This window comes from Medicago truncatula, chromosome 4 (assembly GCF_003473485.1).
Source record: "Medicago truncatula cultivar Jemalong A17 chromosome 4, MtrunA17r5.0-ANR, whole genome shotgun sequence".
NCBI classification, from domain to species: Eukaryota; Viridiplantae; Streptophyta; class Magnoliopsida; order Fabales; family Fabaceae; genus Medicago; species Medicago truncatula.
The window spans coordinates 21,194,815-21,207,167 of record NC_053045.1 but is presented as its reverse complement, the minus strand read 5'-3'; positions in this window follow the sequence as shown (position 1 = coordinate 21,207,167).

The following is a 12,353-nucleotide window of genomic DNA, read 5'->3' as shown; positions in this document are numbered from 1 at the left end:
ATGCAATCAATCAATAAATCACATTATAAACACTTAGCATTTCAATATAGCTTCACAATTCACAATCATTATCTTTAATAGGTCACACTATGTACCTAAAGTTCATTTCTAACCAATCCAAGCAACTCAAGTCTCACAATGCACTAAAACACTCAATTCTGGAAGTGCTCGCGAGGCGAGAGCATCTGCTCGCCATGGCGAGTACAAGCCAGATTCCCAACTAAGGTTGTTCCAGGTTCAATCTCATTCTAAATCATTCTCTAATCAATAGTAGGCACCTAAAGGTACTCAAAGGCATCTAAGGTTCAACTCAAAAGTCAAAAACTCAGAATTCGACATGCTCTCTGGTCAAGCTCGCGAGGCGAGTTCAACTGCTCGCTATGGCGAGCTGCAACGTGCAACTCGCGAGGCGAGGAAAGGTTGCTCGCGTGGCGAGCGATGAAGTTCATCACTCGCCGTGGCGAGGATCATAGCTCGGGAGGCGAGCGATGAATATCGCTACGGGCAGAAGTGCAGTTTTTCACAATTTTCATCAACTAACAAGGTTCTATGCCTAATTTCAATTCCAGAATTCATCATAATCATTATCTAAGGTCTAAGGACAGTTTCTACATCTTTTTAACAAGTTTCCACCGTTTAATCATCGATTCTATCAATTTGACCTAATTTCTGATTCTTCTTAAACTCATCCTAATTCATGTTAAACTTAACCATTGATTCACATACTTAATAGAATTGCAAAGTTAGTCTCACCCTTACCTTAGTACACAAAATTGCAGCCTCTAGGTCTTCTCCCTCTTCTCTTGACTTTTCTCCCTTTTCTCCAAAAGCAGTCGTACGTACGTTATGTTTTTCTAAACTAGGTCTCTCCTATTTATATAAATCTTTAACCTACTTATTTTTCTCTTAAATCCAAATATTAATATTCTATTCTAATATATACATATATATAAAATATTTCTATAACAATAATAAATAACAAATATATCTCTATAACATATATATTTCCATAACAAATCATTTATATCTCCATAGCAAATGACATATATTTCTACAACAAATCATACATATTTCTATGATAAATAACATTTATTTCGATAACAAATCATATATATATTTCTATAACGAATCATATATATTTCTGAACCAAATAACATATATTATATTTCTAAATCAAATAACATATATATATATATATATATTTCTAAATCAAATAACATATATATTATATTAATAAATATATAACATATATCATAACAAAATATCACTTATCAAAATAAATCATATAAATCACACAAATCATATAAGTATATTCTAAACTCATTTAAAATAATCAAATAATTAGAGAGGGCGTTACACTTATCGTATGTCTGCTTCCTAGTTAGCTGAGTTGAAGAAACAGTTAGAAGATTTGCTCGAAAAGAAATTTGTTAGACCAAGTATTTCACCTTGGGGAGCGCCAGTTTTGCTAGTAAAGAAGAAAGATGGTAGCATGAGATTGTGCATTGACTATCGTCAGTTGAACAAGGTAACTATCAAGAATAGGTATCCACTTCCGAGAATTGATGATTTGATGGATCAATTAGTGGGTGCAAAAGTTTTTAGCAAGATTGATTTGAGGTCGGGTTATCACCAGATTAAAGTGAAAGATGAAGATATGCAGAAGACAGCTTTCAGAACGCGGTATGGTCACTATGAATATAAAGTTATGCCTTTCGGTGTGACCAATGCACCTGGAGTGTTTATGGACTATATGAATCGCATCTTCCATGCATTTTTGGATCAGTTCGTAGTTGTGTTTATCGATGACATTTTGATTTACTCCAAGACTGAAGAAGAACATGCTGTGCATCTGAAGATTGTCTTCCAAGTGTTGAAAGAGAAGAAACTTTATGCTAAACTGTCTAAGTGTGAATTCTGGTTGAAAGAGGTAAGTTTTCTTGGCCATGTTATTTCTGGTGATGGTATTACTGTGGATCCGTCTAAAGTTGAAGCGGTATCGCAATGGGAGACTCCTAAGTCAGTTACAGAGATTAGAAGTTTCTTGGGTTTAGCTGGATACTACAAGGTTTATCGAAGGATTTTCAAAGTCAGCACTTCCGCTAACACAGTTGACTTGTAAAGGTAAAACTTTTGTGTGGGATGTTCATTGGGAGAGCAGTTTCAGTGAATTGAAGAAACGTTTGACGACTGCTCCAGTTTTGATTTTGCCGAAGTCCGATGAGTTTTTTGTGGTGTACTGTGATGCGTCCAAGTTGGGCTTAGGCGGCGTACTTATGCAAGATGGTAAAGTGGTAGCTTATGCTTCAAGACAGTTGAGAATTCATGAGAAGAATTACCCAACGCATGATTTAGAGTTGGCGGCTGTTGTCTTTGTATTGAAAATATGGAGACATTACTTGTATGGTTCGAGGTTTGAGGTGTTTAGTGATCACAAGAGTTCGAAGTATTTGTTCGACCAGAAGGAATTAAATATGAGACAACGTAGATGGCTAGAATTGTTGAAAGATTATGACTTTGGTTTGAATTATCATCCAGGTAAAGCTAATGTTGTTGCAGATGCTTTGAGCAGGAAGACATTGCATATGTCCGCTTTAATGGTCAGAGAGTTCGAGTTACTTGAACAGTTCAGAGATTTGAGTTTGGTTTGTGAATGGTCACCTCAGAAAGTGAAACTGGGAATGCTGAAGATTGATAGTGAATTTATGAAGAGTATTAAAGAGGCAAAGAAAGTTGATGTCAAGTTTGTAGATTTGTTGGTTGCTAGTAATCAGACTGAAGACGGTGACTTTAAAGTCGACGATCACGGTGTGTTGAGATTCCGAGGTCGGATTTACATTCCTGACGATGCAGAGATGAAGAAAATGATTCTTGAAGAGAGTCATAGAAGTAGCATATTCATCCGGGAGCTACGAAGATGTATCACGATTTAAAGAAGATTTTCTGGTGGTCTGGTTTGAAACGTGATGTGGCACAATTTGTGTATTCCTGTTTAGTTTGTCAGAAGTCGAAAATTGAGCATCAGAAATTAGGTCAAATCCCTAAAATTGATGATCAAACGGTAAAACTTGGTTAGATTGATGTAGAAATTGTCCTATAACCTTAGAATATGTTTAGGATGAATTATGGAATTGAAATTAGGCTTAGAACCTTGTTAGTTGGTGAAGATTGTGTGAAAACTGCATTTTGCCCGAGCCAAAGTTCATCGCTCGCCATAGCAAGCTATGATCCTCGCCTCGCGAGTGATGATGTTCATCGCTCGCCACGCGAGCCACATCCCTTCGCCTCACGAGTTACTTGGTGTAGCTCGCCACGGCGAACAACCCTACTCGCCATAGCGAGCTTGACCAAAGAGCATGTCATTTTCTGAGTTTTTGACTTTTAAGTTGAACCTTAGATGCCTTTGAGTACCTTTAGGTGTCTACTATTGATTAGAGGATGATTTAGAATGAGATTGAACCTGGAACAACCTTAGTTGGGAATCTGGCTTGTACTCGCCATGGCGAGCAGATGCTCTCGCCTCGCGAGCACTTCCAGAACTGAGTGCTTCTGAGGATTGTGAGACCTGAGTTGTTTGGTTTGATTAGGAAATGAACTTTAGGTACTAAGGAGACCTATTAAAGATAATGACCGTGAACTGTGAAGTTTTATGAATTGTTAAGAGATTATGAAAATGATTTATGGATTGATTTCCTTTACTTGAATTATTGTTGAATGTTCAAGAAATTGTTGAGAATGATTTGTTATTAACCTGATGTGATTTGATTATGCTGCAATTGTTATTTAACTAAGTGCATGTGTATGAATAAGCTGATGATGAACTCCAAATTATTGGATGTATAAGTGATAAGTTGATTAAGATGTTTTGTTGTTAGAGTCCATGCATTAGCATTCATTGAGCTTTGTCCTCACCATGATAGGAGCTTTGTCCTCCGCACGTTTAGGAGCTTTGTCCTCCGCACGATGAAAGTATATTAATACTTATGATGACGATTGGTACCACATGCATATAAGTGTCTAAGTTGCATTGTCGCATTTGTCGAGTTTAAAGATGTCTATGTTATTGATTATGATCGAAGCTGTGATTACTTGATAATTGTTTATCAAAGATGCTATGTTGTTTAAGACTGATTATGATGTTAATTATGATTTCGAATTACATTGATTAATGTTATTGTGTTATGAAATCTCACCCCTTCTGCTTGAAAATGTTGCTCTTCGTATGAGTAACTTGCAGGTGATCGTGCTTAAGTTTGCAGTTGCTGTCGTGAGTGGGCCTTCCTCACTGAGTCGTCTAGGTCGCTCTGATACGTAACGGGATGGGGTGTTTGTTATGCATGCTTCATTCTCTTACGTGAACATATTTGTTATTTTTATAATGTTGATTAACTATTGAAATATTTTGATGGGGCCTACGTGCCAAAATGATTTATGGATTATGAATAATTTCCGCTGCATTGTTTAAGTAATTCGTTGAAAGTTAAATTGTTATTTAACTGATTTTGGATTAAGTTTGTATGTGATATCCCGTTTTATGCTGTTTACTCTGATAAATGTTTAGAAATTTTTATATTGGGAAAACGGGGTGTTACAGGGGGGGGAATTGTGTTTTCTTTTTCTCAGAAAAATCTTCTTCTGATATCACTTCAGAAGCTGTTTGAGAGTGCTTCTGATGTGATAATACTTCAGATGCAATTAAATTGCTTTTGATGTATTGTTCAGAATCTGATACGCAGCGGAGTAAAACAGAGTAGAGAGAAGAAAGAGAGACACAAACAATTATACTGGTTCCTTCCACAAACCAGAAGTAGTCCAGTCTCCCTTGCACTTCCAAGGAGATTTCCACTAAGAAATAATCACACAGATTACAAATGCTCAATACTACCTAGTATGAGACTTCACAAATGCTCAAGCACGCAGGCAAGAGACTTCCTTTGCTCAAGCACTAAAGCAAGAGACTTCCTATGCTCAAGCACTAAAGCAAGAGACTTCTAATCAAACAGAATTACACAGAAAATTGTTTGAGTTTGAACACTTGATATACAATCAGTGATGTTTACAATACAATGCAATTGAAAGACTCTAGACTTAAGAATTTCTAAGATATATCAAATCAACACAAAAATTCAAAGTGCTTTTGAGTGACACAAATTTGGCAGAGTTTGGGCGCTTTTAACTTGTTGTCTTATCTCTACTGATCTTAAAGTCTTCACTCCTTTATATAGAGGTTTTAGAGAGACGTTGAGACCTTTAAGCACGTCTAAAGAGTCGTTGAGAACCTTTGATCATTTACCAATGATCTTTTGCCTGATTTGGATGTTGTCTTATGAAGGATCAAGTTCAAATCCATTCCTATCTTGAAGGAACATTTCTGCAGGCAGAGCTGTTATACTTGTCTCGTAGTGCAAACACAAGCAGATTCGTGGAGGTAGTGATTGTACAATTGTACTTTGTCAACTCTTCAACAAAAGATAAGCACCCAGTGCTTTTCAAATGAACGTTGGCACCTTCGTTTGAGTCTTTCGCTCTCTTAGACGAGGTTAAATCCAATAAACAGCCATTTGAAACTTCAGATTGAATCTTCTGATCAACTGTAGCTTCTGGTGACGATATAGCTTCTGATGAACTTTGCTTCTAATGACGTCATTACTTCAGAGGCACTTGAAACTTCAGAAGCACTTCAAAACTTCAGACGCAGTTTTCTTCAGACGTTTTAGGTTCCTCTTCTTGATGATTTCTTTGCTCTCTTTTGTTCTTCCAAGACCTATTAAATTGATCAACTTTGCCTATGGTCCTGTACACTTGAACAAATATTAGCAATAACCAATTGACAATTTTTAATACCTTGTTATCATCAAAACTCATTAAGGTTTATTGTAAAACACATTTTGTTCCAACAATCTCCCCCTTTTTGATGATGACAAACAATAGTATTTAAAATGTTCAATTGTTGTTGATCTAATTAACAAGTTGACTGCCAGGTTTGAGGTTTGTAAGCTCCCCCTGAGTCCAATAGATTTTTAAGGTGAGGTTTGTAAACTCCCCCTAAGTTCTATACAAATTAATTAAATTTTCAATAAAATGCGCACAAGGTAAAAAAATTCAGAAGTATTTAAAAGACTAAGAGTTTAGAAACTGGTTCTATTAATTTAACTTAATTAAATTAATGGGGCTCAGAGCCTAAAAAAAAATACTATACACTTACTCCCCCTTTTGTCATCAACAAAAAGTGTATAAGAAAGACAAAACGAAAGAGAGTAAAAAAAATTACGAAGGTGAGAAAAACAATCATAAGCACTAAAAGTATCAGAGCAAATCTAAGTAATAGTAGAATATCATTCATTTTAGAAAGAGTGAAAAACAATCAGAACATTGAATGTAATCAAGGAAAGACAACATTTCAAAATGCAAATAAATGAAACTTTAAACAAGCAAGGTCAGAAGCAAAAACTTTCAGAAGAATACTTTGGCAGAAGCAATTACTATATCAGAGCAAAAACAATGAAAAATAAACTACACAAGCTTAGATAGGTGTGCAACTAAGGTTTGGCTTGATTAATGGCTACTTCCATCAAGTATTTCACTTGTTCTGATAGCTTCTTCATATCTTCTGTCTGCTTAGATACAATAGCTTCCAGAGTTTCTGTCTTCTTTTTCATCTTCTGAAGCTCTTCATCTTTAGCTTGTGCTACAGCTTGAGTAGACAGGAGCCTTTTCTGCAGATACTGAACTAGCTTGGCATCCTTTGTAGTATACTCACTTTCTGAAAAGAAAGGAGCATTTGCAAGGCAGAGAACCGGACTGTTAGCTCTTTCAACTTTGTGCAATGCTTCCAGATGCCTCTTAAGAACTTCAGCTTGTGTTCTTAGACATTTGTTGCTTATCTTGTCTAGCAGCTCAGCAGCATTATACTTTAAGTTCATCCATTGGTCCTCATAGTGGATGGAAAGTATAGGAACTTTTCTAAGAAGAATTAGTTCTTTTACTTCATCCCCGATCCTTATCAACTCATTATCAATAAATTCAGATTCTAGAATGTTTGGTAAAGGTTGTTGGAAGGCTAAGGTTAGAGAGGTGGATGGTAGGTCAGAAGCAGTATGTGGTTCAGGGATAGTTTCTGGTTGAGTTTTCTCAGAAGCAACTGGTTCAGGAACACCAAGTTCATAAATAGTTTGCTCAGAAGCAACTTGTTCAGGGTCAATTTGGGTTTGGTTCTGAGGTTCACTTAGAACTTCAGGTTCGTTTTCTATGACTGGGCTTGGTGGTTTGATTTTCTGAAGCAGTCTTTTCAGGGACTGTCTCAGAGGCTTTTTGTGGAGTTATGCTCATCTCACCACCTAAGTGTTTTTCTAATGAGAAAAGGGTTGATGGAGAAGATGGTTCTGGTATGATAGTGTTTGGTTTTGGATTTGATGAGGATCCAGATGGTTCATCAGCAGGAATCATATTAAGAGGTAGGATGACAGGTGGTTGGAAGAAATGGTCATCAGGCAATTTCTTGCAGATTTCTATTCTCCTTTGAGAAAGTCTGATTTGCTCTTCCACAAGGTCTAAAGATTCATAAGGTTATAATGAATTGGATAGAGGTTTTTTGTAGCGCTGACTCAGAGTTATGCTATCTGAGTCAGTGGAGGATGATGATGAGGGTGAAGATGAAAGTGAAGGGGAGGAACTAAGAATCTGAACATTAATGTGAGTGCTAGGATCAGTTGAGTTACCTGAAGGATGAGCTTCTAATCTTATAGCTTCTGATGCAGATTCCGAAGCAGCAGCTTCTAATATTCCTTTTCCCTTCAGATTCTCATGAAGCAGGCTAGTTGCTTCCTCAACTGTCTGTTTTCCAACTTCAGTAGCCAAAGACGCAATCTCAGCAGCTTTCTCAGCATTTAGAGAACCGGATTCTCCAAGCCCTACAGCTTTGAGCTTTTCATCTCTTTGCTTCCTCTTGGCTAACTCAGCAGCAACAAATTCCTTAGCCCTTTGTGCCATCTCAGGCGTAACTTCCATCATAGGTGTGAAAGTGTACTGAGGCTTTTTAGTCTTTTTCTTCTGAGACTCTTCTTCTTCTTCCAACTCTTCAAGAGCTTCTTTGACAGCTTCTTGATAATCTCTTTCTCCTTTGGATCTCTTCTTCTGAATAACTTCTTCACGAAGAGCAGCTTCCCTAGCAGCATCTCGAACCTCAGGCTTCTTGTTTCTTTTCTTCTGAATGACTTCATCAGAAACATATTCAGAAGCTGTTGAGCCTTCAGCCTTAACAGTTTTAGCTCTCTTGGGTTTGGGTGCTGAAACATCATCCTTCTCAACATTCTTTGATCTCTTCCCTTTAACCTTGAGAGGGGCTCCTCCTATTTTGTCAGGGATAGATGCATAGCTGATAATTTCACCCGTATCCTGAAAGTGAGCTTTGATGAACTGATACAGAACCTCAGGATTGTCCTCTCTTGAGATGGAGGGGAAATCTGTCATTAGATCTGATTGAACAGTCTCTGTCTTTAGATCCTCTTCATGTAAAATTACATCCCCAACTAATTTCATAGACCTGAGTGTTTTCCCATTGATGATCTTGCCCACAACATTTCCAAGCTCTTCATTTGAAGAGACTCCACAGTTCTTCAGATGCTTCAACAGCTGTCCTTGAACGAAGATTTCAGACAGAAGCCTTCCAAAGGGGATATGTCTTCTTCCACTAGTCTGGCTTTACCGTAATGCCCAGCACATATGATGTAATATGTACTTTGGAAGATTGATTTTCTCAAACGTGGCAAGGAAGAACAGAACCAGATTGTGATCCAGAGAAGGAGAATCAGTAGCTCCTCCCTTCTGAAAAATGCATTCTGATACGATCTTATTCAGCATCCTGTGAATTGGAGACAAGTCACAAGATTTTGCTTTTACATTTCCTTTGAATAGGACACCATTAATCTTCTTCTCCCATTGGCCTTTAATAACATCCACTTGAAACTGGCCATCATTTGAGCATCTGCATGCTCTAGCAATTGTTTCCACTGTGATGGTAATTTCCATACCCATCATCGCTGACCTTATTTCTGTTCCATTGAATTGTCTTAGACCCATTTCTGTTCTTGATTTCCCTTTGAGTCTAGGATTCTCCTTTACAACCCTAACTTCTTCTTCTTCAGTGTTTCTTCTGTCGAACACTTCTGCCCTAACCCAAAAGTCCTTGACTAGATTTTCATAAGAAGGTCTGTTTAACATTGTGAAGTAATCCATCATGTGTTGAGCAGCAAAGTATCCCTTGATATCCATTCCATTCCTTTCCAAGGAATTAAAATCTACAGAAGCTTCTACTTGAACATCTAGTTTGTTCAGTGGAACGGTCACTGTTCTTTCTTTGAGAACGTATGATTTGTTGGTGTTGATTTTGATGGATTGAACAGAACTTGAAGAAGCCATTAGATTTGATGGAATATTGGGTTTCTAGGTTTTGATAAACTGAGTTTATAGCGAAGGGTCTTAGAAACTTGAAAGTGTAAGAAAAGAGAGTGAGTTGTGTGTGTTTGGTTTATATAGTGTTTTGATTAAAACAAAAACAATTGCAATTCAGAGGAGACAAACAAACACAAAATTAAAGACAATTGGGGGCACGTGAGAGTACGTTTAAAAGCTTATAGAAACATCATTGCCCTTTTAGTTATACACCAATACAAATAGACCACGTCAGAGGTTTTTCAGATACAATGCATTGGTTAATGGGACAGGTGTCACTAAAAAGTAACTGCCAACGTTCCCACTAACTCTGCTATTTAGAAGCATAGAATACAGCTTCTGAAGTTTTAGTGCTGATGTCATCTTTAGAAGTACATTTTCCTCAGAACCTCGGTAAAGAGCTTCTGATGGACCAAAGCATCTGAACATACTTCAGAACCAAACTTCTTATTCAGAGGCAAACAAATCTTAATCAGACACAAAGTGCATGTTCAAATTTTTCTTAATAAAATCAAATCTTTCAACAGTTAAAGGCTTTGTAAATATATAAGCCCATTGATGCTCAGTATCAATGAATTGTATATCTAAAACTCCTTTCAGATAAAATGGTGTTTGATTTCAATATGCTTGGCTCTTAAATGTAGAATTGGATTCTTTGATAAACAAATAGCAGTAGTATTATCACAAAAGATGGGAATATTGTTAGCATTAATCTGATAGTCTTCCAACTGATGTTTCATCCAAAGTAGTTGTGTAAAACAACTTGCAGCTGAAATGTATTTTGCCTCTACTGTAGACATAGCAATTGTTGCTTGTCTTTTGCTTGCCCAGGATATCAGATTCTCTCCCAGGAACTAACAGTTTCCACTGGTTGATTTTCTTTCAATCCTATCACCAGCATAATCAGCATCACAGAATCCAACCAACTGATAATCTAGGGATTTCCAATAAAGGAGTCCAAGATTAGTTGTTCCTTTCAGATACCTGAAGATTCTCTTAACAGCAGTTAAATGAGATTCTCTAGGATCTGACTGAAATCTTGCACACAAGCATACACTGAATAAAATATCTGGTCTAGATGCAGTGAGATATAACAGAGAACCAATCATACCTCTGTACAGCTTCTGGTCTACTTTTGTTCCAGTATCTTCTTTGCTTAAGGTGCAGGTTGGATGCATTGGAGTGTTCATCACTTTACAATCTTCTAACTTGAACTTCTTTAGAAGCTCCTTTGTATATTTTGTTTGATGAACATATACTTCTTCTTTGCTTTGATTGATTTGAATTCCAAGAAAGAACTTTAATTCTCCCATCATGCTCATTTCAAATTCATCCTGCATTAACTTAGAGAATTCCTTGCAAAGAGATGCATTAGTAGAACCAAATATTATATCATCAACATATATCTGCATAATCAGAATGTCTTTCTTAAGAGTCCTTCTGAACAGTGTTGTGTCAACTTGGCCTCTTTTAAAATCATTTTTAATTAAGAAATTACTTAGTCTATCATACCAAGCTCTGGGAGCTTGTTTCAAGCCATATAGTGATTTCTTAAGTTTGTAAACATGGTCAGGATGCTTAAGATCCTCAAAACCAGGAGGTTGTTTAACATATACTTCTTCTTCAATGACACCATTAAGAAATGCACTCTTCACATCCATTTGATATAATATTATGTCATGATTGACAACATAGGATAGAAGTAACCTGATTGCTTCCAATCTTGCAACTGGAGCAAATGTTTCAGGGTAGTCAATGCCCTCTTGTTGACTGTATCCTTGTGCAATAAGTCTGGCTTTGTTTCTGGTTACTTCACCTTGCTCATTCAGCTTGTTTCTGAATATCCATTTTGTTCCAATAATGTTCTTCTGATTTGGTCTGGGTACTAGATCCCACACATCATTTCTTTGAAACTGATTTAGCTCTTCTTGCATAGCTAGTATCCATCCATCATCTGAGAGAGCTTCATCAACTGTTTTAGGTTCAACTATTGACAACAGTCCTATCATAGACTCTTCTTGTATGAAATGAGATCTTGTTCTTCTTGGACCGTCCTTGCTTCCAATGATTAGTTCCTCAGGATGTGATGATTTGTGCTTGAATTTTGATTGAACTACATGCGGAGTGTTATCTTGAATATCTTCAGAAGCATTGTCATCTTGTGCTTCTGAATTTGGTTCAGCTTCTGAACTTAACTCAGCTTCTAGATTGGATTCAGCTTCTAGACTTAACTCAGCTTCTGGATTCTTTTCAGAATTAGAAGGCTGATCAGAATCTAATGCATCTTCAGAATCATTTGTACCTGCAGTACTTTCAACTTGCTCTGGAGTTTCACTTCCAGGCTCTCTATCATCAAATTTAACATGTATAGATTCTTCAACACAATGTGTATCTGAATTATAAAATCTGTATGCCTTTGACCTTTGAGAGTAACCTAAAAAGATTCCTCTTTGAGCCTTGGCATCAAATTTCTTCAGATAGTCTTTGGTATTTAGAATGTAACATGTACATCCAAATTGATGAAAGTAAGAGATATTGGGTCTTCTTCCTTTGAAGAGTTCATATGCAGTTTTCTCCAACATAGGTCTGATATAGATCCTATTTTGGACATAACATGAAGTATTAACTGCTTCTGCCCAGAAATGTTTAGCTAAATTGTTTTCATGAATCATGGTTCTGGCCATTTCCTGTAAAGTTCTGTTCTTTCTCTCTACAACCCCATTTTGTTGTGGAGTTCTACGAGAGGAGAATTCATGGACAATTCCATGTTTTTCACAAAAAGATTCAAATGGCACGTTTTCAAATTCTCCACCATGATCACTTCTGACTTTCAAAATTTTCAGTTCTTTTTTAGACTGTATTTGAGTGCAGAAGCTATTAAACACTTCACATGCATAATCTTT